General features: G+C 38.4%; 1 long non-coding RNA gene across 1 annotated transcript; it reads left to right on the top strand.

Moving 5' to 3' along the window:
* Nucleotides 1–382: 382 nt before the first annotated feature.
* LOC128314768 (uncharacterized) lies at nucleotides 383–26,012 on the top strand. Its single transcript, XR_008296800.1, has 3 exons — nucleotides 383–521; nucleotides 18,212–18,396; nucleotides 22,581–26,012. It is a non-coding gene; the product is annotated as an uncharacterized LOC128314768 (long non-coding RNA).
* The last annotated feature ends 1,072 nt before the right edge of the window (nucleotides 26,013–27,084 follow it).

Raw genomic sequence — 27,084 nt, 5'->3', positions numbered from 1 at the left:
AGGGACAAGGGAACTGCCAATGATAGTTTCCAGTTCTGGAGTACCGACTACATGCCAGACACAGTGCTTCTGTAAATTAGGGTTCATTATCCCCATTTTATAGGAAACAGAAGCTCAAAAGGAGTAAGTAAGTTTCCCAAAGAATCCACACAGCATTTTCCAAGCTCTTAAAACTATATGCTGCCATTGGATGGTGGAAGATGTGCACACATGCATATGGGTATATACAAATGATCTGAATAGGTATAGAAGGCTGAAAAAAAACCATTGAAGCAGGAAATGCCATGGCAGATGAACAGGCACAATGATGTCCCCACATGAGGGTCCTGGTAAGCGTAAGTACTGGTGACTACAGGCTTTTCTACTTTTTCTGTCATTTAGGATATACGTAAAATTCAAGATTGCTCTGGCTCTTAGCCATTCATGCTTGGATGACAAGGAAGAGATGAACCATGCTGCTGTCTAAGCAATTGGTACAGGAAGCAAGCATCAACGAGGAAATCAGAGCTTCTCTGGGAAAGGTAATTTCATGTCTCTTCTCACTGCATGTATATTATGATGTGGACAGCTCCTGGTATCATAAGCATCTCAGTTTTACTAAGCATCATGTTTTTCTAAAATTATGATCCAGGTGGTGGCAATCTGTGGCCAAGATGTTGCCTGGAGTTGAGCGCAGGCACAATAGAGAAGTTTCAGACAGGTCAGTGGGTGCACATGTATTTCAGATGAAGGCATTGTCATCTGTGTCAGTATTTAAATAAATTCCTCCTGGTGCCTGAAACACTGCCTGGAGAGTGAACTCTTGATTAGCTGACATTCTGCTAACCAGAATTCTCTACAAACTGTCACTTCTGCACATCTGTTCCCCAAATGTGATTGATGGTTATGATGAAGATGCTGTAGGATTTCAGGGGGGATTTATAAATCACCTAAGGAAGTCTAAATGAGGTTTACAAACATGTTAGGGCTTAATTTACTTTTCTATGGGTTAAAATTCTTGAAAAATTGGTATTCTAGGGACAAAACATACATGGCAATTCTCTCTAAGGTGCTCAGTGGCAGAATGGACCTCTCTAGTTGGTAGGTTTATTTTAATTTGCTCAAATGTTCAGAAACAAGTCCCAAAGCTCTACTATTATAATTACAACCATGAAGATTAAATCATAAAATTGTAATAGTGAAGGAAAAATCTGGTGATTCTGGTAGGAAAAACAGGGGATTCCCTGTTGTCCATCTTTACTAAGAAGGAGATAAAAACAAAATACAATTGAGGGCCTGGAAGTACAAAGCCTGAATCATTGTGACAAAATATGGAATTTAAGGGTCTGATATATGGGCCGGGCATCACACATCCATCTGAGTAATGTGCATTATTAAATTGATTTCTATATGGATTAGAAAAGAGAAACTTGACCTTGATTACAAAGATAGATTAGCAGCATGGATGATGCCTTCCTAGCAAATGGAAATACTGAATATTAAATCATACCAGGGTGGTTGAGAGAGACAGATAAAGTATCCTTGTATCATTGACAAAGAAGAGTAAAGAGCAACAGTCTTCAGATCCACAGAGAAGCCACATTTTTCTCTTGTGTCATTTGAATTGGGGACATAGACTGAGACTTCAGAGGCTCCAGCCAGGAGCCTCCAGTTCCATATGTACTGAGCTTAGAAGTTGCCACTTCATCCAAACAATAAGTGAAAAGCTGAACAGACTGAAATATCAAGAATGCTTCTTGGATCCATAAGAGGAGAAGGATACAGGGCAAACCCCTGCCCTGAGACTGAAGAGACAGCTGAATACAGGGCATCAGAACACAGAATCCCAGGGAGAAATCATCACAGAAGCTGGCCCGGGAAGGAAAACCTGATCTGTAACTGATTAATTGCTGGAGACTCAGTGTGGACAACTGGGAGAGTGAAAGACTCCTGACTCACTCATAGGGGTCCCTACAATATTCTGAGATTTACCTCCAGGAGCAAGCTGGTAAGCCAAATTCCTACAACAAATATAGGAGGAAAAAAGTCCCCTCAACAACTTCTGGCAGAGGAAGGGGAAAGACACTCTTGGTGAAATGTACCAGAGCACTCTTTCTTAACAAGCCTGCCCACAGGGAAATTTAGTTAACCAGAGTGTAACCTGCTGGGGTATAGTAAGAGACTAGGTGACCCCGGGGAAGGGAAACACCCAACTCCAGCCCTTGCCAGCCCTCCTGTTGCACCTAGGGGAGGAACAAAAACCTGAGAAACACTTAATGAAGTTCACAGTTCAGAGGCATAGGCTCACTAAAAGACCCCAAGCTAATCATAGAACAATGGAACACTTCCCTCCCCACACCTCACCACCACATTACCAAAGTCTTATTACAGAAGCTCCTTTTGCCTGGTACATCATGTCTGGCTCTCAAGAAAAAAATCACAAGGCATACCAAAAGCTAAAAACACAACTTGAAGAGACAGGACAAGCATCAGAACTGGACATGGTAGGAATGTTAGAATGATCAGACCAGGAATTTAAACATGATATGGTTAATATGCTAAGGGGTAAAGTAGACAACATGCAAGGGCAAATGGGCAATATAAGCAGAGAGACAGAAATCCTAAGAAAGAACCATGAAAAAATGCTGGAGATCAAAAACTGTAACAGGAATAAAGAATGCCTTTATTGTGCTTATTAATAAACTGGTCACAACGGAGGAAAGAATCTCTGAGCTAGGGGATATATCAGTGAAGACTCCAGCCAAAATATTTCTCTTGTGAAGGCCTTGGTTTGCTCTTCTTAAGAATAGTTAACAATATATTATCCTCTAACAGAAGAGTTTGGAGGAATAATTAATAATAAACTACGCAAAAGCTAAGCACTAATCATGAAAAAGGTTTATCATGGTAAGCATTTGCTTTAAGCATGTACTTCTGGCAAATCACCAGAAAAGTTCCACACTTTTATCTTGTTTAAATAATGAAGGTTATGTGTGCTCTGATATGAAATAGAGACAATTTTTTTTTGAAAGAAGATTCCTGGAAAAATTGTATTTAAAACGATTAGCTGGTTCTGAATAGGGATACTCCATCATGTTTCTCCCACTGAACGCAGCTGTAAAGCCTGGAAAGAACGCAATAAGGAGGACTCTGAAGAAGTAAGTACTTAGAGGAGAATTTACACCATTAAATTCCTATACAGTTGACTCTTGAACAACATAGGTTTGAACTGTGAAGTCCACTTATACCTGGATTTTTCCTCAATAAATACAATACAGTAATGTAAATGTATTTTCTCTTATGACATTCTTAATAATATTTTCTTTTCTCTAGCTGTATATAATACACATGATGTACAAAATATGGGTTAACCAACTGATGGTGTTATCAGTAAGGCTTCCAGTCAACAGTAGAGTATTAGTTGTTAAGCTTTTGGAGAGTCAAAAGTTATATGCAAATTTTCAACTGCACAGGGGTCAGCACCTCTTATCCCATGTTGTTCAAGGGTCAGCTGTATTAGAAAAGGAAAAAGATCTTAAATCAATAAACTTTCTTTTTAGGAAACTAGAAAACAAGAGCATAATTAAACCTAAGCAAGTAGAAGAAAGGAAATAATCAAGTGCAGAAATTAAGGAAATTGAAAACAGAAAAACAAAATCAGTGGAACAAAAGCTTGTTTTTTTGAAAGAGCAATGAAACTGATATGCCTCACCTGAAACTAATGTAACATCGTGTGTCAACTATACTTCAGTGAAAATTAAATTAAATTAAATTAAATTAAATTAAATTAAATTAAATTAAATTAAAATTTAAAAATCAGATAAGCCTGAAGCAAGACTGAACAACAACAACAAAAAGGAACAATTTCAACTTGATAAGGGTATTCTTCAAACACCTACAGCTAATAGCACACTCATTGGTGAAAGATTGAATACTTGCCCCTAAGATTAGAACAAGATAAGGATATCCATTTGCACCATCCAAATGTCCTTCAACTAATGAATGAATAAACAAACCATGGTAGCTTCAGACAATGAAATACCATGCAGCAATAAAAAGGAACAAACTATTGATACACACAACAACTTGGATGAATCTCAAAGACATTATACTTAGTAAAAGAAAGCTAGTCTTGGAAATTTACTACTGTAGTATCCCATTTATTTGATATTCTCAAAAAGACAAAAGTGCTGCAAGACAGATCAGAGGTTGCCAGTTAGGTTATAGGGGGATAGTTGGGTTATAGGTGGGGGAAGGTGTAACTACCAAAGTGTAGCATTTGTTGATTTATTGAGGTGATGGAACTATTCTGTATGGTCATGATGGTGATGGTGATTGATGGCGGTTACCTGAATCTATACATGTGTTAAAATTGGTAGAAATGTACACCCAAAAAAAGTAAAAAAAATAATCCCTGAGAAATCACTTAGGCCACTTTAATTTTTTTATCAAGTAGGATTAATATGTAAACTATCTCAACTAAAATATATTGCTGAAGAAGATTCCACAGTCTCTCTTGGTGACAGTCCTAGAACCAGCCAGCATACCTTTTCCCATCACCTTTTAATTTCCTTCCTGCCATCTGTCTTTCAGTGTGTTCACCTTTAAACCTGCTCCCAGAAAATGTTGTCATGTCAAACATTGGATGTGAGTCAGTGAGTTACCTTGAGCTGAGCTGTTTGAATTTTGTCTTTATTCTAAATATTAAATAAAATTTTATTTCTCCTGTAAGGGAATTTCAGGCACCTATGAGCAGGAAGGAGTTGTTTGGGGGTCATTCTTCAAACTGAAATCACTTATTTAGGAAGCTGTTTGCCCATGGATAATATTGGCCCTATTGATGGCTGTTTGAGAACCTTCTGTTGTTCTCAGCATTGGCTTCAAACTAAGACTCTTATACCTCATGTCACAAAATGGCAGCCACTTGGAGATCAAGGCTCAATGCTTCCTTATTCATGTTAAGCAGGAGAGAGAGCATTAACCCATCCTTTCATCATGGAATATGCTTATTCTTTTCAGGAGCCCCTCAACAGATGGTCACCTCTAAACAAATAACAGTTGCCTAGAGAAATAGTGGGCTGAATGGCTTGGAATAATCAACAGATGGGAAATGTCCCCACAGTGTCTTCATCAGTAGATAGATTTTGGAGCCTCCCAGAATCAACCTAATCCTGGCTCTCTCCTAGGTTTTTAAAAGATGATTATTTTCTGTTTAAAATATGTTTTTAGAAGTTATATACAAAGCATTTGGTAGCTAGGAGTCACTCAGTTAATGATAACGTAATAACACTCCTGAGACCAGCTCAGTAAGCTGCCAAGAACAGAATGCATCACAGTGATGAAAACAAATGTGAAGGGGAAGCAATGCTGTGCCATGCACAGTGGAACTTAAATGGGAAAAGTAAGGTACTTGTAATTCATTATTCCCTAAGGTGAGACTTAAGGCAAATATTTTTAGCCCAATTAGTCTCTGAAATTTTTTAGCAATCCCTACCATACAAAACATCTTGGATAAATTGCTGGGTTTTTTTGTCCTGTCATATGTATAGAATAAATACATAAGTAGAGGGATCTTGAAAGTATAGTGAGTCACAGAAATCTGCATAAATAAGGAGACTAGAATTTTATTTCTTGAACCTTAAGGTAATAATAACCTTCCAAAACAGTGGTTCCTAACCTTGGCTCTCCATTAGAATAATCTTGGGGAGCTTTTAAAAGCCCTGAGTGCCAGGCCACATCCCAGACCAATAATGTCAGAATCTCGGAATGGAGCCAGGTGGTTACAATGTACAGCCAAGATGGAAGGCTAGCGCTCTCCAGGTACATGCGTGGTGCTTTGTGCCTATCATTAAAGAGCTTCCATTGAAGTGATGGAGGTGATATATTCTCTCACCTACTGAAGACTTAAAACCATATCCTACTGGGAATCTCAGAGAAAATATAGCCACTTACAGTTTTTAGGTAATCTTGAGAGAACTGAATTAATATATTTCTGCTTTGGCTGAATAACTTAATATTTTCTGTCCAGTAGGAGTTCTATTACTTTCTCTATGACTCTTCACTGTTTGCCACCTGTGAATTTTACATCCCTACAGTTGAATAAAAGAGAAAGCCCTATGATTCAAATAAATATTTGTAAAACAAAGAAACAGTCACTCTGGCAAATTCAAGGATAAAGTGTGTGGAAAGTAATTAGTCATCAATATTTCATTTCAAATGGAGAGCCTCCCTTCCTCCCTCACTATTTTCCTAGAGGGAATGTGTATCTTAAATATGCCAAGAAAATTCAGGTCTGCCTGTGTTATTGTGAATTTAAAAAAGAGCATTAGCCTGCCATTGCTAACTTTCTCACTTTCACCTCTTCCCTGGAAGCTCATTTTGAGATTTATCAAATTCATGTCTTTTTAAGTAATCTCTGTTGTGCGTTTTAATCAATGGATCCTTAAACAGTTTTGCTAAATTATGAGACTAGTTTAATTGTATTGGAATTATCTCTTCTAATTCTACACATAAAGCAGAGGAGGACTAGACAGGTTAACTTTTTTCTACCAAGTTCTTACAACAGTCTGATGAATAAAGTTATTACAGCAAAAATTGCATTTCTATAGAGTTGTTGAAACCATTCCAAAATGTTTTATCTAAGGAAAAGAAGGATATTATCAGTTTACCTTGAGGAAATAATGTGTGATACAAGAAAAAACTTAAGAAGCAGAAAAGAATCATCAATGGACACTAAAGATGAAAATTTGATGAAAAACTGGGTATTTATATATTCTCAAAGTGCCTTCTCATAAATTATTTATTCATTTCAAGGAAAATGCAGCAATGTTACAAGGGGAAAACCTGGCAGACAACACCTAAACTAAGTAATCAAAGATAACAACACCAGTAAGAGAACAAATACAAATCATGTGCCTCCTGATTTGATGCTCTGGGAAGAACATGACATCGCTTGTGTGGCATTCCTACCCAAAATGCATAACTGGAATCCAGTCATGAGGAAACATCAGGCAAACTCAAATTAAGGGACATTGTACAAAATAACTGACCAGTACTTACCAAACTGTTAAGTTCACGAAAGATTAAAGGAGTCTAAAGATATATGGACTGGATTTTTCTTTTTGCTATAAAGGGCATTAGTGGGAAGAATAGTAAATTTGTTTACATATTGAAGATTAGCGAATAGTATAGTATCAATGATAATTTCTTGGCTTTGGTAATTTGTACTGTGGTTATATAAAAGAATGTCCTTATTTTTAGAAAAATACAAATTGGAGTATTTAAAAGTAAAAGGAAAGCATGCCTAATAACTTAGTTTCAAATGTTCATTAAAACATATATCTATATATAATATGCATACATACATATATATGTATACACACACACATATACAGAGAGACAAGGGTAAATAAATTTTAGTAACTATCAAATTTGGAGAATCTGGGTAAAGGGTATTGAGGCATTCTTTGTAAATTGTTTTCCAATTTTTATGACTGCAATTATTTCAAAACAAAAAGTTAAAAAACAGCAGGGGCAGAAATCTCTGTGCTTAAGGGTAGAAAGATAGGAAGGCAATGAGGGCAAACCATATAATCCTTAGCCATCTGGGGAGCATAGGAAGGTCATGTTAAATTGGGAAGGATTGGTAACAGGAAAGCTCAGCCAGTGCACAATGGAAGCTCATGTGTGTAAATATCTTTTGATTTAGGAATCAAGGCTCTAAGATTTTGTGCAACTCCCTGGGTGTTTTGGAAATTTGAACTAGAGTAGCTACAGCCATTTTATTCCATACCTCCAAATTTTAGTTAAAAGAAAACATTTGGATTTTTTTTCTAATACATTCTGTTTAGATTGTATCCATTAAAAAAGGATTTTGAAACTGTGAATTATATAAGTTTCTTGGACCTTTAGAAATAATGTCACTTGCTGTTGTTATTATTTGCAAACATCCATATAAATGAGTATAAGATTCAATCACTAAAAATGTTTTACCAGCCAGTCATGATCCATAGAAATATACTCATAATAAAATGAATGAAATTACTGCTCTCTTATAAATATCCAGAATATATTTTTATCCACTTCTAGAGGTTAGTAGTTATTTCTGTGCCTGAATTATTTTCTAGATGCTTAGGTAAGTTCATGCCATAGAACTGACCCTAAAATCTGTTGGGAGACATTATCTTAAGTGTGCATTTCTTTCAATTGCTTTAGTCAGAGCCTGTAGAGACCAGTTTCTGGATAAAATAGGTCTCTATCCAGTAGGAAAGTGACTCAGCTGTTGATAAATTGCCCATTGATTGCAGCACCTGCATGTTCCCTTGACTCTTTACATATCTGTGTTACCCTATCACATCTTTCTCATCTATTCACAGCTGGCAACATCATGCCAAACTTTGTATGTAAGAGTCAGATTCATGACTGAGAATATTTAGTTTAATAAATATTTATTGCCTTCTATGTGCTTGGCACTGTACAGGTTTATATGAAGTGTGTTTATATTAAAAATCATTTAAAATGAAAAATAAATATTTATACCTGGAATGTGAGTTTTATGTGCCAGCTTCAGTAGACAGAAGGAGAAAATATTTGCCAAGTCTGACATAGTGGTTTCCATACATTGAATGGAAGGCAGGAGCAGGGTTTACATTAAGCAGAGAAGGGAAATAGAGTGCATGGTCCAATGCTATCATCAATCCCAACTGGTGTTCGGTGGGGGCAGGGGTGAATAAAGAGAAGGGAGAAAAGTGCTTCCTATAGATAGTAAAGAGAGAGATTTTTTTTTTGACAGAAGACAAAACTTATTTGACTAAGGATATTCTCAAAGAGTTAAAGTAAAGGAAACAAGTAGCGTATCCAATCCCACCATCACCAACAGAAGAAAGCTGATAGGTTATAGAGAATACTTGGGCCCTTAGCTGAAACTTGAAACTTTAAATATTTGTGCTTGGAGAAAAGATTTGATGCTCACCATCCCCCACTCACACCCCTGGTATCTCAATTATTGCGGGTGTTTAAGCAGGGACTAGTGACAAATGGGTGCCCCAAACATCAGACCTTAAAGCCAAGTCATGAGATTGAACATGAGGAGAGTCACCTCCTCTCAGTTCTGTTGAAATCCCTGCAAGATAAATGAGAAATGCATTCAGAGAAAGAGGGGAATTAATAGGCTTTCTGTTCCTATAACATTAGGCGGACAGGCAGTGTACTTTCTGGGTAATGCTTCATGTCTTAAAAACAACAAACAAAAAACTGCCCAGGGCTATTGTGCCATCAGAAAATTATACTTAAACTATGTAATATGTGATTACTGAAAGCTCTCATGGCCACGAGCAGAGCTATGGTTTGTTTATAGCATCTTTAGTAGTAATATATTTTTTTAATGTTTGTCACAATTTACTCTCATATGGCAATGCATTTTTGATAAAGGTAAACATACTGTTTTGTCCACCAGAAGGCTTTATCAGTGGAGTTAGAATTGCTTAGCAGAACTCTAAAATTACTCATACATAGAACTATTGCATTAGCCTAGCCAGAATGCAAACCCACTCACCCGGAAAACGGAAATTACTTTGGGCAGAAAGTCCTTCTGCTGTGGTAAGGATGAACCTTTTTCTCATTTCAGTTTTCTTTTCCATTTAGCTTTAGTGCCCGTATCTTTGAAATGCTCTGTTAATTTATTTTTAAATCACCAAAATATAATGACTTTAAATACTTTATCCAGAGTTGTTTTGTCCCCAGTGCCATAAAATTTCCATATGTAGGTACATTTTGTGGTGAAAGGCTAAATGTGAACTTTAGTTATGGGGCAGTCTATGATGCTGCAAGGTGAACTTTCTCTCCTCATTGTTTAAGGAGTCAAGTGCTTCTCTCTTTGTAACAGTGGGTGAAGAAGTACCACTGGCTTGATCCAAGCCACCGCAAGAGTTCTTACTGGAAGATCTGGGACTCAGTATGGCAGAGAGGATATTTTAGGATGGAGGTTCTGATGACATAACCTCCTGGGAGAAACCCAGGCCCTTGTTAAGAAATGGAAACTCTCTCCCTAAAATGGCTATCCTTTTAGCCATTTATTATTGCCTATATTATTTGCCTATATTATTTTGCCTATTGATTGCCTATAAATTAAAAAAAACTGTTTAAATCAAATTCCATTTTTTAGTTTGGTTATTGTTTATTTTTCCTCAAAGTTAGTGTTTTGGTAAATGGAAAAGAAATATGTATTTGCTACCTACTAAAACAAATCAGAGATGGTTTGGATACATTCCCGCTCTTCTGAGTTAGTGTAATAAAATTCTTCCTTCATGATCAAACAAAAACACAAGCATGGGGCGATTTTGTTTCCCTCCAGATTTAGACTATGCTATATATATACATACATATATATATATGTATGTATATATATCACACAGCAGCATGTTTCTTTTGTATATCAGTATTTCATGTGCATTTTCTGACTATAGCTGGAGCTCAGTTTTTAAAACAAGAGCCGCCCAATATTCTCTACTTTACATTATGTACCCATTTCTCCTTAGTCTCTTCTTGGGTGGATATTCAGGTTGCACTATTCTGCCAGCAGGGTTGCAGTAAACATCCTTGTGCATAAATGCCTACATTCTCCTTCTTCTATTTCTTTCTGTTAGATTCCCCAAAATGGGATTGTTGAGTCAATAAGTATGAATACTTTAAATGTCAGTATAAATACCTTAGAATTTTTCCCCAAAATGTAAAAATTCAACTTAAACCAGCAAGCTGTGAGAGTGTTTGACTTCCCACATCTTTGAAATCATTGCCTTATATAATTCTTTTAAATTTTATCCAGATCTGGGGCAGGAAAGATACCAGGTGAGCTTGGGACATCTTTGTATGCCAAAACACAGGATGCTTTCAGAGACTGATGGTGTTCTGTCAAAGAGTCACATAATCTGGTTTGAAGGCTCTCCAACCAACAGAATTGGGACAATTTAAGCATCCAAAAGAATAACTGATTGAAATAACTGTAACTGATCGAAAAACACCATATTGAAACACCCCATATATGAAATATGTTTTATTCTTCAATTTCCTTCATCAAAAGACCACAAGGAACACCTGTACCTGAATAAGTTGAATTTATTTTTCTTCCTCTTGCAAGGGAGAATATATACCATGGGGAAGGAGTCTTGGGGGAGCACTAAAGGAGGCATTTCCATAAAAGGGTGTTAGAAGGAACTTATTCTCAGATTTGGCCTTTAGTTGGATAATTTGTGGGTGAGTCTAAGGAAGCAGAAATTTGTTCTAGATTGGGTGTTGTCAGAAAGTGGAGGTAATACTGTGACTGAGTACCTTAATAAGTGTTATGTATAGGAAAAGCAGAATGGAGCAAAGCAGCAGAAGTCACTTATATTAGCTAAGAGAAGAGAGTGGTATTCTGTGGATTGCAATATGACTTTGTCTGAAGAGGATGTTATGCAAGATTCTTTATGTCCAACAGGTGAACACCATGGCTTAGCTGTAATCATTAGATCAATCGGTCAGCTACAGCTGAGGACCAGTTGTGAGAGTCAGATTATTCTTGGATATTAGGAGTTGCTTATTTTCTAGGTAGGTAGGTAGGTAGGTAGGTAGGAAGGAAGGAAGAAAGGCAGGAAGGCAGGCAGGCAGGAAGGAAGATACACAAAAGAGAATGCCAATTTGCTTTTTTTTTTAATTAGAAAAGAGGAAGTTATATATGGCAGTAGTTCCTAGCCCTGCTTCTTCCTCAGAAAATTGGTTATGAAGCAGAAGGAATTAAAGAATTACTTATCCTGCTTTTCTGTATTAGAATAACCCAGTAGTTCTTTGATGATGAGGGATAGCTCTTCTTAGAGAATAATGCTAACTTTAGATGTTGAATAAATGATAAAAGTAGAAAATTGCTATCTTTCAACCCATAATGAAAAATTCATTCGAGCTAAGATTGTCAGTGGATGCTAATGCAATTAGGAGAAAGATGAATGGAGGACTGGATATTTACATGTCACTGGAATATCATTTCACAAATTACCTACTGGTCATAACTAGGGAAATAGAACATTACAACATAGGAACAAGTTATCGCTGTCCTGATCCAGTGAACACTGGATCGTAGAACAGAAACAGTGGACAACAGATTTTATCTGCCCACTGATGTAGTGCAACAGGCCAGTGTATAGCATCATCTGTGAAAACCTCTTGTCGGAAATGCTTAGCCTAAATCTAATTGAGCCTTTAGATCTGACTTCAGTTTATAGGAAATACAGGGAAAAACATAAGGAAAACCACAAGGAAGTAACCCAGGAGATTGGATGTTATATAATTCAACTGGCCCAGTGTCTCACAAATCACAACCATTGAAATAAAGTTGGGGGTGGGGATTCCATTCCAGATTCAAAGAGATTCCAGAGACAAAACAACCAAATGCAATTAGTGATCCTTGACTGAATTACACTTTGGACAAACCAGCTGTAAAGAATATTTTTGGGTCAAATGGGTAAATTCGAATATAGGCTGGATGATAGATAGCATGAAAGAATTCCTGTTAATTCTGTTTGTTGAAATGGTATTGCGGTTATTTAATAAAATGTGCTTTTGCTAGAAGGGACATAACTAAAGCATTTAGGAAGGAACAGTGTGATATCCTCCTGTATTCTCTTGGGAGCGTCGAGAGGCCCAAACATGTATGGAGGAGTGAGGAAGTAAAACATGTTGGGTAAAGTTGTAGTTAGTAGTATTTTTAACATATTGGTAGAGAAATAAAAGTTGAATCCTGACAGCTAAAAAGAAAAAGTATCCACTAGAAGAAAGGAAAAAAAAAGTAGAACTTCCAAATGAATCTGGGAAAGAAGAATAAAGAAAAATAACCCTTGGATGAAAAAGCAAGTTAAAACTAAAATTATATATTATCTAGAAAGAAGTGAAATGTAAATAACTCATAGAAAAGGCTATCAGCACAAATAAGTTTCTCATCAAAAGAAAATTTAGAGCTGCAATTTTTTTAAATAAAAAACTAAGAGGAAATTAAATTTTTCAACCATCAGAAGTTGTAAAAAGAACAACCAGATAAAATGCAAGAAGCTAAGATTGGTAAATAATAAGGATAAAAGCAGAAATAAGCAAAATGGAAAACAGGAAAAAACAGTAGAAAGGAAAAATAAAACCAAAAGTTGGTTCTTTGGGTAAAACAATAAAATCACCTTTGTCAAGTATGAGTAAGGATTTTTAAAAAGCTAAAATATACTATGTGAGAAATGGGAAAAAAGATTTAATCATGGATCCTGAAGAGATTGTAGATATTAAGAAAAATAGTATGTGTAAATGTAAGATAATAAATTTTAAAATCTGGGAGAAATTAATAATTTCTCAGTTTAAAACAATACACTAAAATTGATTGAAGAAGCAATATAAAATGTGGACAGACCAACAAAGATGGGAACAATAATTAAAGACCCTTTATTTAAAAGAAACAGACTAAGATGATTTTACAGCTGAGTTCTATCTAATCTTAAAAGGACAGATCATCTCAATATTTATTTAAACCATTCCAGACCACAGGGACTCTAGCATTATCTTAATATAAAAATCTTAAAAAGACAGAACATAAATAGGAAACCATAGAATTATTTTGCCTATGAACAGATATGTAGAATTTCAAAATAAAATATTAGCATATCAAAGAATAATAGTCATGATAAAATAGAATTTATTCTGGAATATAGGGATAGTACTAAATGAAATCAATCAATATAATTCATTACATTAGCAAATTAAAGAACCCAAACTGCATGATTAATAGATACTAAAAAGACCTTGATTAATTTCAGGACCAATCATAGCTTTTTAAAAACAATATAAAAAAGAATAAAATAAAACTACAGTCCTTAAAATTGATAAAGACCATTTACCAGAAACAGGCAGCACACATTAAATGAGGCAATCTCAAATTAAGAGTAGGAGAATACCTTTAGTAGCACTGCTATTATTAAATATTGTTTTTCAAGTTTTAACTAATTCAATAAAGCGAGAAGGAAATTATCAATAAACATACAGGAAAATCAAAAATTATATTTTCATCATCAATATGATTCACTAAGAAAACTATCAGAATGCCAAAACCTATTAAAATTAATAAAGTAAGTTAGAAACAAGGTAATAAATCAGACAATTTTTAAAAAATCCATAGCAGTCATCTGCCCTAGAAATGATAAATTAGAAATGAAAATGTGAAGATGAGGAAGAGATCCTGTGGCTTTCCTTTCCTCCGGCCGCCCTCCTTCCCTTTCTTCTTTCCTGTTTTACTAAGGTTTGTAAACTTGGAAATATCAGTGACTGTCCCCTCTCTCTTGTATCTTTTACAGAAGAGCATAGGTATTTTATGGTATAGACAGAAAGTCAAATTCTCTGGGTTTAAACCCAGGCTCTGTTTTTTACCAGCTCTGTGAATCTGGAGGATGATACTTTAAATACTCACCCAGATTTTCTTCTCTGCATGTAAGTGTGTGTGTGTGTGTGTGTGTGTGTGTGTGTGTGTGTGTGTGTGTGTTGTATTCATCTCACCCTTGCTGCCCTTCGGGGTTGGATATCCAGAGATGCTGAGATTTATTTGTTCAGCAGAGTTCATGGAGCACTTACCTGTGTGCAGCTGCTGATTTAGGTATCAGAAATACATCAATAAACAAGACAGATTAGGCCCCTGCTCTTTTCAAGCTGATATTCTAGTAGAGGAAAAATAGACAGTAAATGGATAGACAGATGATAGATAAAAAGAGGATAGATAGACATATGGTAGATTAGGTAGAAAGATGGCATATAGAGTAACTAGATACACAAGAAAAATATCAGATAGTGGTGTTATACAAGAATTAAAATATCGTGATGGTGTTCTAGTTATCTATTGCTATATAACGTACTCTCCCCAAACTTAGTAGCTGAATAAAACAACTGTTTTATCTTGCAATTTTGAGGTGAGGAGTTTGGGGAGGGCTCAGCTGGGAGAATCTTCTGCTCCTCATGGCGTTATCTGGATGGTATTCAGCTGATGGCTGGTGTTGTGTGGATGTCTGGTGCCTAGGTGGGGTGGCTTGAAGGCTGGGATTATTGCCTAGAGTGCCTATACACCGGCTGCCCAGCATGGCAGGGTTCGGGGGAGCCAGATTTCCTGCAAGGCAGCTCGGGGCTCCAAGCAGGAATGTTCCAAGAGGCCCAGGCAGACACTGCCAGGAGCCTGGCCTCAGGAGTGCCACAGTGTCACTTCTGCTGCAGTTGACTACTCAAGTATGTCATGAAGTCCAGCCCAGATTCAAGGGGGAGGAAATTAGACTCTTCCTTTCAAAGTAAACAGTGACTGAAAAAAAACAAAACAAAACAAAAACAAACTAACAAAAACCCCATAAAGTAAATAGTGACTTGGGTGAGCAGGAAGGCTGACTGAGGAGGTCACATAGAAGCTGAGAGCTGAATCATATGAAGGATGGGCCTTGAAGACACAAGGAGAAAAGGGAAGGGGTGTTGTGAGCTGCAGTTAGCAAAGCCATGGGGGCCAAATTAGGTAAGATTTTGTAAACTCGACTGAGAAATTTGGATTTTATTCTAAGTACTCCTTACTTCAGGAATTACTTACAAAGGTTTTAGCAGAGGCCAATGGAATCTAGATTCTCTACAGAATTGCCTGTTGGGGAAGAACAGGAGCAAGGGTAGGGAGGCTGAGAGACATTTTGCAATAGTCCAATGAGGAAGTGATGGTGTGTGGACCCAGGTGGTTGTGGGGAAGGTGGTGAGAACTGGACAGATCCAGGATATGGTTTGGAGGCAGAGTCTGCTATACTTCTTAATGGATTAGATGTTTGGATTGTAGGAAAATCAAAAAATCAATGATAATCCCTACACCAAAATACGTTTCAAGAAATCTAAAAGCAGAAACCTCTCAGAGGTTCGTCCTCGATTTTTTCCCTTCTTTACGTTCCATATACTCCATCCAGTCCACCACCAGGTCCTGTTCATTCTACCATCAAACATGTCCCAAATCCTACCGCTTCTCATCACCTTCACAGCCAGCCCAAGCTGCCAGCATCTCTCACCCAGATTATTGTAACAACTTCCTGGGTGGTCTCCCGCTTGTACCCTTAACTGCGTAGTCAGCTCTCATCAAGTGCTCAGAATGATATTTTTTAAAATGTAAATCAGGGGCACCTGGGTGGCTCAGTCAGTTAAGCTTTGAACCCTTGGTTTTAGCTCAGGTCATTATCTCATGGTTTTGTGAGTTTGAGCCCTGCATCAGGCTCTGCACTGGTAGCTCAGAACTTGCTTGAGATTCTCTTTCTCTCTCCCCATCTTTCTGATCCTTCCCCACTCTCACTGTCTCTGTCTCTCTCAAAATAAATAAACTAAAAAATAATAATAATAAAGTAAAAAAAATAAAAATGTAAATCATATCATGTCCTTCCCTTTCTCAAAATGTTTCAATCTCTACCTCATTTAGAAAATAGTATAAAGCCCTTGCCATGGTCTGCAAGCCTTCACCATGCAGCCCCTGCTGTCCCTCAGCCTCACTCCTAGTCTCCTCTCCTTACCCTGGTCCTGCTGTTCTGATCATGGGGAGAATGCAGCTGCCTCCGGTCCTTTGTGCTTCCTGCCTTCTCTGCCTGCAGGGCTTTTCTCATTCGCTGGCTTCATTCAAGTCTCTGTTCACCTGTCTCAAACTCAGGGACACCTATTCTGACCTAAGACCCCCACCCCTCACTGTCTAGCACCATAACCCTCTTTCATATGTCTTCATTGCACAAATTGCCCACCTGCAATTCCATTTCATTTGTTTGTTGTGTCTCTACTTATTTATTTGTTGTATGTTTATTTACTGTATATCAGCACATAAATTTCATGAGGGAAGCAGCCTTGTCTGTCATGTTCTTTACATATACCCAGAACTGTGCCTGGTACAAAGAAGACATTTAAGTAATATTTGTGGAAATGAACAAATGAATAAATGTTAGCTGTTATTATTATTATTTTTAATGTTTTTATTCATTTTTGAGAGGGTGGGACACAGAATCAGCAGCAGGCCCCATGCTCTGAGCTGTCAGCACAAAGCCTGACATGGGGCTCAAACCCACGAACCGTGAGATCATGACCTGAGCTAAAGTCAGCGCTTAACCAACTTAGCAACTCAGGCGCCCCAGCCGTTATTATTATTAATAATATGTAGTTGTGACTAGTATGAATTGGTTGCCATATCCTCTTGATTTTTTCCTTCAAAATGACTCTTTTCATACTCCTTTTCATACTCACTGTCACCGCCTGGATCCAGGCTCCTCTCCCTTCGCACCTGATGACCACTGCAGCCTTCTTCCTGGGCTCCATAACTCCAGGCATGCTCCTTTTCCTTCTCCAGGCCTCTGTCATAGCACTACCCGGTCAGTCTTTCTAAAACATTGCTTGATCATTTCACATCTCCTTTCCAACAGCGTGAAGTCTAATCACTATAGACTTAAAGTCATTTCCCTCATAGCTGATCTCTTGGTTTTCTTCTCCAGCTTAATTTCCCATTACTTCCTTGTGTGAACCCTTGCCCCCAGCCAAGTTGCTATACTTGCTCAAAACTGGTACTTTTCCATGCCTGTGAGTTGACCCACACCACTTGTCCCATCTCCAAACCTTCTTCACTATTCCAAGTTGAGCTCAAATCTCATATCCCTGTGGCTGCCTCAGAAGCAAGAACTCCCTCTACTCCTGAGTAGTCTGAAATTTATTTTCCTTACACCTCATTTGGACCTTGTATTGGCTCAGTCATAATTTATAGCAATGATACATTTTGTATACTCAGTCCTGTTTTCTCAAATATATAGTCAGGAGGTCCAATCACTCACTTTAGCTTAAGGCTCACAATTGGATTCCTGCCCTGTCCCTTATTATGTGCACTTGGACAGATTCTATAATCTTTCTGAGTTTGTTTCCTTTTCAGTAAAATGGGGATAATAACATTTATCTCGTAGTGCTGTCATTAGAATTGTATGTGTTCAAGTACGATGATTAATACACAGTGGACATCAATTAATTGTCATTATTCCTTTTTGTTTTGCCCACAGTGCCACTTCATAATGTGATTGATGGATTTGCAAATAGGTGGAGAAATATTTCAACAGTCATTATACTACCAGCTAGCCATATCATGCATATTTCATAAAGACTACTGCTTTGAAATAAATGTTTATTCTCAGTGCCTCTGTCTGTTTTGCTTTAGGCATTACTGTTTTCGCTTGATCAATGACACCAGAGTCCATCTGGGCAGCACTAAAATTTCCCTACTTTTTCCTACCCCCATGGGAGCACTGATCACAATGTCTTTCCTGCAGTGAAGGTGTTCATCATGCACAAGGATGGGAATGATGACAGAAATGATCACTTTTGCAACAAGATTTCTGGAAGGTGAGTGATTCACGAAATGTAGTTCTAGAAATAAGCTTATCTGAGCAGCAGAACCATTTACTGGGATTGACTCAGGCACACAAACTCTGAAGTCTTCTCCAGTCTTAGGTTCTGGGAACATCATTCCCACAATATTGACTAGGCTCTTTCCTGGCCTTTTTGGTGATGTTATAATCTGTGTTTTTTATTCTGTCCAATTTTCCCTCTTTGATCTCAGCAGTCAGAGCCGTTTTTAGGGGTCTAATTCAGTCCTTTCCATGCTGGGAAGTCTGTACTGAGAGGAAGATAAGGATACAGAAAACTCTGCATAGTTGTCACCGGGGCTCACAGCTAGGAGTCAGTCTCTGCACGGGGGCTATGTGGCTCATGCTTACAGGTCACTGGGCAGGAGATGTACTGCCAGTGTCTTGTCTTTTGACTGCGACATATATCATGAAGGACAGAGCACCATCACAGAACTGGCGGGGCAATATTGTTTTCTTTTGTTTTCCTCCTACACAACAGGGACAAGATGGAAAGTTTAAAATTTGCAGCCGAGGTGATGCAGTCAAGTGGATCAGTCGGGATCTCGGCAGCAGGCAGCATACTCACATGGGGAATTGAGGAGAGCTCAGTAGAGGAACTGCTTATATAGGTGCAGGCAGGGTTAAGTGAAGCAAGGGCTTGTACTCCGAGGTCAGCAACAGCAAGGGCTCTTACCCATTAGGCCAAAGGGTAAGAGAAAGGAGTTATTACCAGAATCCAGAGAAATTTACCTGTAGATCTAAGAGAAAGCTACCTAATAGATGCCATGTCTTCACTAAAGGTGTCTACAGCTGATGGTGACTGGGCAGGGAGCAAGTTGGAAGAAATAAAGACCCTTGCTTCTTCTTCTCCCTATTATCTCCTGATTATTTCCCGATTATCTCCCAATGACTGAAACATCTTCTGTCAGAATCAAGGGTTGGGGGCACCTGTTGATGCTATTTATAATGTTCAGGCACCCTGGGTGCAAGCAGGGTTTCTAGAAAATGGTAAAGCTGGGTCTGGAGGGGCAGAGGAGAAACGTTTAGCATATGGGGTTTGCTGGTTTAGATATTAGTGGGTCTGATAGATCAGAAGGGCAGAGGCCTGTCAAGAATCCATGTGAATGAGTTAATTCATCGTTTGAGGCTCAAAGAAAAGAGGATTGTGAACTGGAATGAGAAGAAACGGGGGGGGGGTGGGGGGGAGGATTGAACAGGATAGTGTCTGGCATGTGGTTTCCTGGAGCCTTGTTTGTGGACTCAGGTCTGAGAACTTTTTTAAGGTTCAGACCTTTCACAAGGGATATATCCCATTCTTCATCTAGTTCTTCCCCAATGTTACCTTCCCCCTTCATTAATCCCTAACCTCCTAATTGACTGTTTGAGTCAAGGAAGCCCCAACTTCTGGAGCTGGGTATAGAGTGAGGAGGAGAATATGCTCCCTCCTTCACTGAAGTAAGGTAGAGAATTTCAAGGAATGTGGCACTTCCCTATCCAAATGGGGATTTGGGATTTAGGAACTTTAGGAGATAATCTTTGGTCTCAAAGAAGGTACCCAGAGTGTTGAGGAGGTGGTGATGGACCGTCTTCCCCCCTCCCCACCCAGAGGTTTCTGAGGCATAAATTTGAACAAGAGTGAAAGAGGAAGAATATGAGAAGATTGTGGATGAACTCACAAAAGACACTTTCAGGAATTCCTTTAAAAACAGAGATATGGGGGAAAGTGAGAGACATGGCATTAGGTGGCAAGTACAAAGGAAATGTAGTTGTAAGTATTAACATGACCCCTTTGATATCCACATGCTAATGAGGTCTGGAGTAGTATGGTTAGATTAAAATACTTTTTGCATACTGGTTTACGTTTAGTTCTATTGTACTCTAGTTAGCGAGGTAATCTCTCTCAATTTTAAAGTGTGTTTTTCCTCCATCTATATTCAATATGTGTTCTACAAATTGTATCCCCAGGACAGGGGTCCTTAAACTTATTTTTGTGCAGTGAACTGCTTTGTGACATGAAATCCTTTCTTATAAAAATGTTTTTACATGTGTAACAAAAAACACAGGATTACAAAGAAAAGTTTAATATCAAAATACAGTTGTCAAATATTTGTGATATAATCAAATATATACTTCTTTATTAATGCATGAATGACCTTTACTAAAATCTAGTGGTGGGTCTAATAATCAGCACACTTTCAAAGTTTCATGAGTGTAGTGCTATTTTGAGGTTTCTGCCTCAACCTCAATGTGATGTGAAACTTATTATAATTTCTATTGATGTCCAAGTCAGAGGAACTGCTAACATGGCTGTGGCCATTGCCACTTTCCTAAATGAAGGAAAAACTAAACTTTAGTTAGAGTAGTGACAACAAAGACATTTTTTCATTCAAGTTCATAGACATCCTGAATTCCATCTACGAGCACCTTATCAAGAACTCTTGCTAGGATCTCCTTTGTTCTCTGTCTCTTCAGACTGTCAGACAAAAAAAAGGCAGCACGAGACTAAAATTTTCAGATGTATAGTTTCAGAGGAGTCTGGTCTATCCCACTTTTGACTTCTCCCCCCATGCCATGGAAAATTCCAGATAAACATAATGGGCCAGAGAGGAAAGGGTGGAGCCACCTATTTTGAGGAAGTGAGAACGTTCTAGGAGATTCCAAGAGTCTCAGCACTCAGCTCTAGGCTGTCCCCAAAGCCATGGCTGCAGAGGACTCTCCTCTCCCACCCACAGGGTCAGCCTGTTACCCTCTGAACCCATTGTGTTTGGAGACATAGTCTCTGATCAGTCCTGCACTAATGTGTCTTGCATGCCCACCTTCTCTTATGGACTACCCACTAGAAGAGAGGGCTTGAACTTCTTACAGGATAGTCATGGTCTAAAGGGACCCTCTGACTAAAGCCCACCCTCTGACTAAGTTGTGCTAAACAGAATTTATGTGACCAACCACTTTATATCTGTGATGTAGGTAAACTAGATACAAAGTAAAAAATGCCTAGTCTAATGAAGTTGAAAGAAGAAACCAGTGACAATCATTGTGGAAAATATCTGAAAATTAACCATAAGCCCCATGCCCCCAGATGAGTGCCAAGTTATTTAGAGGAGTTATAGTAATTGTGTTCATTTGAATACAGGGATACTTCTATCTTCAGTGATATTTCACAGATTTAAGTAGGGGCTATACTTACAGGTGCAGGCCTGGGAAAGTCTTCTTATGTCAAGAGTGGAGGCTCTGCCTCTAAGGCAGCCTTTTGGAACATGCTGGGCCAAGAGGCAATGAAAAGCTGGTAGATAATACCATTTCAGTGGCTTGACGTCTGGGTTATTCTTGTGATCCCAGAGAAGCCACAACTATCTGAAGAGGGGCTTGCAGTTCCAATAAGAAAGACTGGACTAGTCCATACCTTTAAAGCACAAGTCACATAGGGGCAATGAGAAACATAGTTCACGACACAAGTCCTACCTTCTTATTAAACACCCCTCAGTTTTCCTTGACCAAGTGCCGGGAGGTCCTATCAGATTACCAGGAGATAGAGGAGATTAGGATGATGGGCAGCATGGTGAGTTCTCCTGTCTTGGCCAGGCATCTGCAATTCCTGATGGTAATATGGGAGAGAGCTGGTTTAAAGCAGACATTTGCAATCCTATGCAAGGGGGAAGAATGGAAGGTTGAAGCCCAATTCCTCCATTTTATAGATGGGAGACTAGGACTCAGAGAGCTGAAGTGATGAGACATTTTAGGATAAATAACACAAGATGAAAATGCAGGCTTTCTGACATCTGGTCATTGTGCTCATTCTGTTATTTAGGAAAGATTCTAAGCAAAACACAAAGTCTGTTTACACCTTGGTCTTCATTGTGCCATTGCAACAGCAGAAGGGGAAGTGGTAGCTCTTGTCTCTCAGTGATCAATGACAAAAAAACAAAAAACAAACAAACAAAAAAATCTGGAATGAGTAAGACCAGATTCCAGAAAGCACAAGCCTACTAGGTACACAGTGTAAACTGGCTCACTTGAGACCCTCCCTTCCCTGCCTCCCTACCAGAGAAGCTAGAAAGCTAAAAGTTACCTTGCTAGAGTCCCTTGCAGCTAGTTGAGGCCATGTGAGACCTGGTGAGTAAGACATAAATTCAGGTTAGTTGGTTATGCTTCTTCTGTTTCTTCTTTCTTCCTGACCAGAATTTGAGCTTGATGCTGAAGGTATATCAATCATCCTCAGGATGATGGAGCAGGAAGAGAAAGACCTCTTCCCTTGGTGGCATTTTAAGGTGCTATATGAGCCCTGATTTGCTTAAACCAAGACTTCATTTCACATGGAGTAAATAAGTTTCTCCTTTGGGTAAGTCCTCATTCATCAGGTTTTATGGTACTTGTGCAAAACCTAATCCTAACATATCTCAATTTATGAATCAAGAATGTCCATAGCATATGGCAAATGTATGCTAAAATAAATTTCAGTAGGGTAGTTCACCTGCTAATTGAGTTCATTGAGAAAGCTGATATGGGTTACCAAGAGGCCCAGTTGAAGAGAGTAAGAAAACTATCTAGATCTGAAAAGCTGAGTTTGTATGGAGTGGTTTTGAAGGCTCAGAATGTGACCTGTGGTTGTGTCTGAGATAACTCTCCAACATTAACTGATCAAGGCACTATGATTAAGGGATGTCATTACTATATTTGGGGCCATCTATCCTAGTTTATCTCCTAAAAATAAAATAAAATGGCCATCAAAGGGTATGGGAAAGGAAGTACCAGGGTAAAAACATGCCTGCAAACCACACTGCTCTAGGAATGTTGTCACAGTGGGGCCTGAAGGTAGCCTGTGGCCTGTTGGAAGGAAAGAAGATAAAACACAGAAGATAAAACACCTTTAGCAAAGGTGCTAAAATATATTTATAAAGCGTAAGTCTTTATACTTCCCAATTATGCAAAACCTTCCATAATTCCATAAGGGGAATTCCATAAGGGGAAAAGTTGTATTTCAACATTTGAACTTTAAAGTTATTTGAAGATAAAACCAATTTTCCTTGAACTAACACTGAAACAATTAGACCCATTGGTATTTTGAAAAACACTTCTGGTGAGCTCATCAGAGTTTGGAAGCTCTGTGAAAACAGCTTCCATAACTTATATCAGCTTAATAGAAACAACAGAATTCTCTAGACTTATTTGGGGTCCATTCATTAACCTGCTTTGCCTTGTGGCTCAGTTTTCACTTGCCTTGGGTTCCAGTCCTATGGAGCAAACCACAAAGAGCCCAGTACTTTGGCTGCAAACATGGGTTTTCAATTTGGAAAGACAGTCTCTTTCATTCTGTCCCGAGGCCAGATGGAGAGGCCACAAATTTAAGCAAACATATTCCTCTGCCCCAGGTACCTCTGATCTACTCTTTACAGTAGCAATCCCTGTACATCTTCTGTAAAAGCACACCCCTCTTTGAGGAAACATACCCTCTCACACATTATTAATTGATACAGTTCTTGGGAAGACAATTTGATAAGAGCTGCCAACATTCCAAATGCATGCTTGCTTTGACCAAGAAATTCCATTTCCAGGACTTCAACAGTTAAATCTATACATATGAACAAAGACAGATGTCCAAAGTTACTTATTGCTATAGTTTTTATAATAGGAGGAAATGGGGGAGTGGGGGTGGAGAGTTCATTAACGAATGATAAAGTAAAAAAATTACTGTCTTTGAAAGGATGTCAATGTGTTTGTATGCAACCTGAGTTAGGGTGGAAATCTAACAACCATGGGGGAGCTGGTCCATAAATCAAAGCCATCCTGGCTCTTATTGACATAACTGAGCTGCAGAATTAACTTTCTGTAGAGGTGCCTTATCTTTGGCCTTCTTATTTTGTAAGATTATAAATCTTCTTCGTGTTTTTAGAAAACTGAAACTGAATTCTCTATTACTTTAAGTATGTATTACTAATACATTCTCTATTACTTTTGAACCATCCCAAGAGAGTATCCTTTGAGAAAGAAGGTTCGGAGAAATGCTCTGAGATGACATTCCTGTTGGTAAGTTGAGGGAGTCCTATGGCTCTATGTACCTTCACACTATGAGACCCCAGCTTCCATTCCAATAGTTTATATCTCTGAGAATGTTGCCCTAAATTTCCCACAGGACCATTCTCCATTATTTTAAATGGACCCATGGAAGGAGCTGGATGAGGGGAAACACTTCATGGAGGCCTGCATTTTCCATCTCTGAGACTCAGGAGACCCAATATGTAGTTGCAAGATTTCTAACTTAGCACTGTTTCTCCCATGGTCCTGCAGGTGGTCAGAGTTCTTATTTCAGGTCTTGAAACTGTTCCGGTTGCTTCATGCAGAAAAGAATTCATTAACGGATAAACTCTTTGGGATTAAGTGATAAAACAGTACACCCTATGTTGAGTTTCCAGAAATAACTCCCCCTCAAAACCTCACCACAGAAACAGCCCATCAAGAATGCTGCTACCTTTGCCTCAGTTAGGAAGCTCCAGAATCTAGAATATTCCATCAGAGCCATCTGCTCCAGACCACACTGCTTCCACCTCTGTTTGGGTTATAAGCAGGATATTCACAGCCTACTTCTCTCCCCACATAACTTAGTTCTTTCATAACTATTTAAAACTTTTTTTATGTTTAATAATATACTTGGAGAATATAGGATATCTCAGTGTTACAACTCAATTTTGAGGCAAGCTCTCAAGTAACTGGATTGGAGCTAAATAACATCTGCATCTTAGGAGCAAGGGAGGCTAGGAAATGGCCACATTTAAGCCTCTGGAGTCCGGGGAGGCTGGAAGTGCAATGGATCTCTAGGCACATCCAATCCACAATATCCACATCCTCTAAAATGGAAACAATCCATCCTCACACCACAAAGGGAATGTTCTTCAAACCCAACCCTATCCATACTGAAGATAAGACCTCTCAATAAGCCTAGAAGATAGTCACTGCTGTTGCCTGGGGAGCAGGTCTCTCTACATAGCATTTTAACTGTGTACATGATAGGAAGTCAATGTCTTCCTAGAAAATCTGCTTTCAATGTGGTGAAATGTGCTTGTCATTCCCATGATCACATTTAAGGTTCTTTTGTCAGTGAAGTAAGCATTCTGCTTTGTATGGGTTCTTGTGACTAGAAGCATGGGACTGGAGCTAATAATCATTATAAATTACAAAAACAAAAGTGTGACTGGTCAGAAAAACACAAGGCCAGTCTCAACTCAGCACTATGGTACTGTTTTGGAATTGTCAGTATGTGCCTGCACATGCAAAATGGAGGTGAGGATTACAGCTATTATCAGAATACTTTCAAATTAAAACAAAATGATATTCTCCTGCAATTATCTGGATGTTTCAGATAAATTCTGGGGTAATTTTGGTCAAAAAAAATCTTCATAATTGACACAGTTATCTCATACGTGTACTTCTAGACATTGCTAAAAATGTACTGCAATCAAAGTAGTGCTATAGGTGAACCCTGTTTCCAGCTTCACAGAGAAGCTGGGAAAGAACATACGAGATCAAGAAATTTCTCTGCTATCCAATGTAACAAAATGCACATAAAAATAAGTTAGAATAGCTAAAAAGAAAGAGAGAGAAAGAAAAGAAAGAAAAGAAAGAAAAGAAAGAAAGAAAAGAAAGAAAGAAAGAAAGAAAGAAAGAAAGAAAGTCAGAAAACAACCAAACTAAGGTTCACAGTCTCCTAATGTAAGTTTAAAAATACCATCTACAGAGAGAACATTCCAGAAATTGGTCGTAGTTTATACTTGACTCCTTCACAAGCAGTACAATGAACAGAAATATGAAGACATAAAGTTCTGAAAAAGTGGATGGTCCCAATTTGGAGGGAAGTAGGGAGACGGTGTGAGGGATGGGATTTGGAAAGGAAGCCAAGAAAAGTGTCAGGAGGGTCTTTAAACAGTCGTTTCTCTCTACCACTAGAGAACAATAGCTGTTCATACAATAGAGCTGGGACAAACTGCTAAGAACTGGCATTTTCTGTTTATTTGTTTTACTAGCTGGGAGAAACACAGAGTATAAACAGGGAAGGAACAAATGTGATGAACTCCTACTTTGCCTGTTTTCTCATGCCTTTCCACGTATATTCCAGAGAGAAGCAGGAGACAGACAGGTAGGGAGGGCAGGGAGGAAATTATTGCCTAAAGCAGCTTGTCTTTAAGAGAAGAGGAGGGTTTGGGTTCACTTGGAATCTGTTGAACAATCTGAACCAGGTATAATACTATTCAGGCTATTTCTTTCATCATAGCTAAGTTTTGGTCATTTATGGTTTTTGAGAAATTATTCCATTTAATCTAAGTTGTTGAATTTATATTTGAGAGTTGTTTATAACATTCCTTATTATCCTTTTATTTAAGTTGCTTATTATCCTTTTAATGTCTGTGAGGCTTGTAATGATTTCCCCTCCTTCAATCTTGATAACAGTAAATTGATTCTTTCCTCTTTTCTTCTTTCTTTCTCTCTCTCTCCTTCCTTCCTCCCTCCCTCCCTCCCTCCCTCCCTCCCTCCCTCCCTCCCTCCCTCCCTCCCTTCCTTCCTTCCTTCCTTCCTTCCTTCCTTCCTTCCTTCCTTCCTTCCTTCCTTCCTCTTTCTCTTACACTCTTTGCTCTCCCTTTAAAATATATCTGGAATCCAACCATTTCTCACCTCTTTCCTGCCACCACCTTAG

This window comes from Acinonyx jubatus, chromosome A2 (assembly GCF_027475565.1).
Source record: "Acinonyx jubatus isolate Ajub_Pintada_27869175 chromosome A2, VMU_Ajub_asm_v1.0, whole genome shotgun sequence".
NCBI lineage: Eukaryota > Metazoa > Chordata > Mammalia > Carnivora > Felidae > Acinonyx > Acinonyx jubatus.
This window is presented reverse-complemented; position numbering and strand designations above follow the sequence as displayed.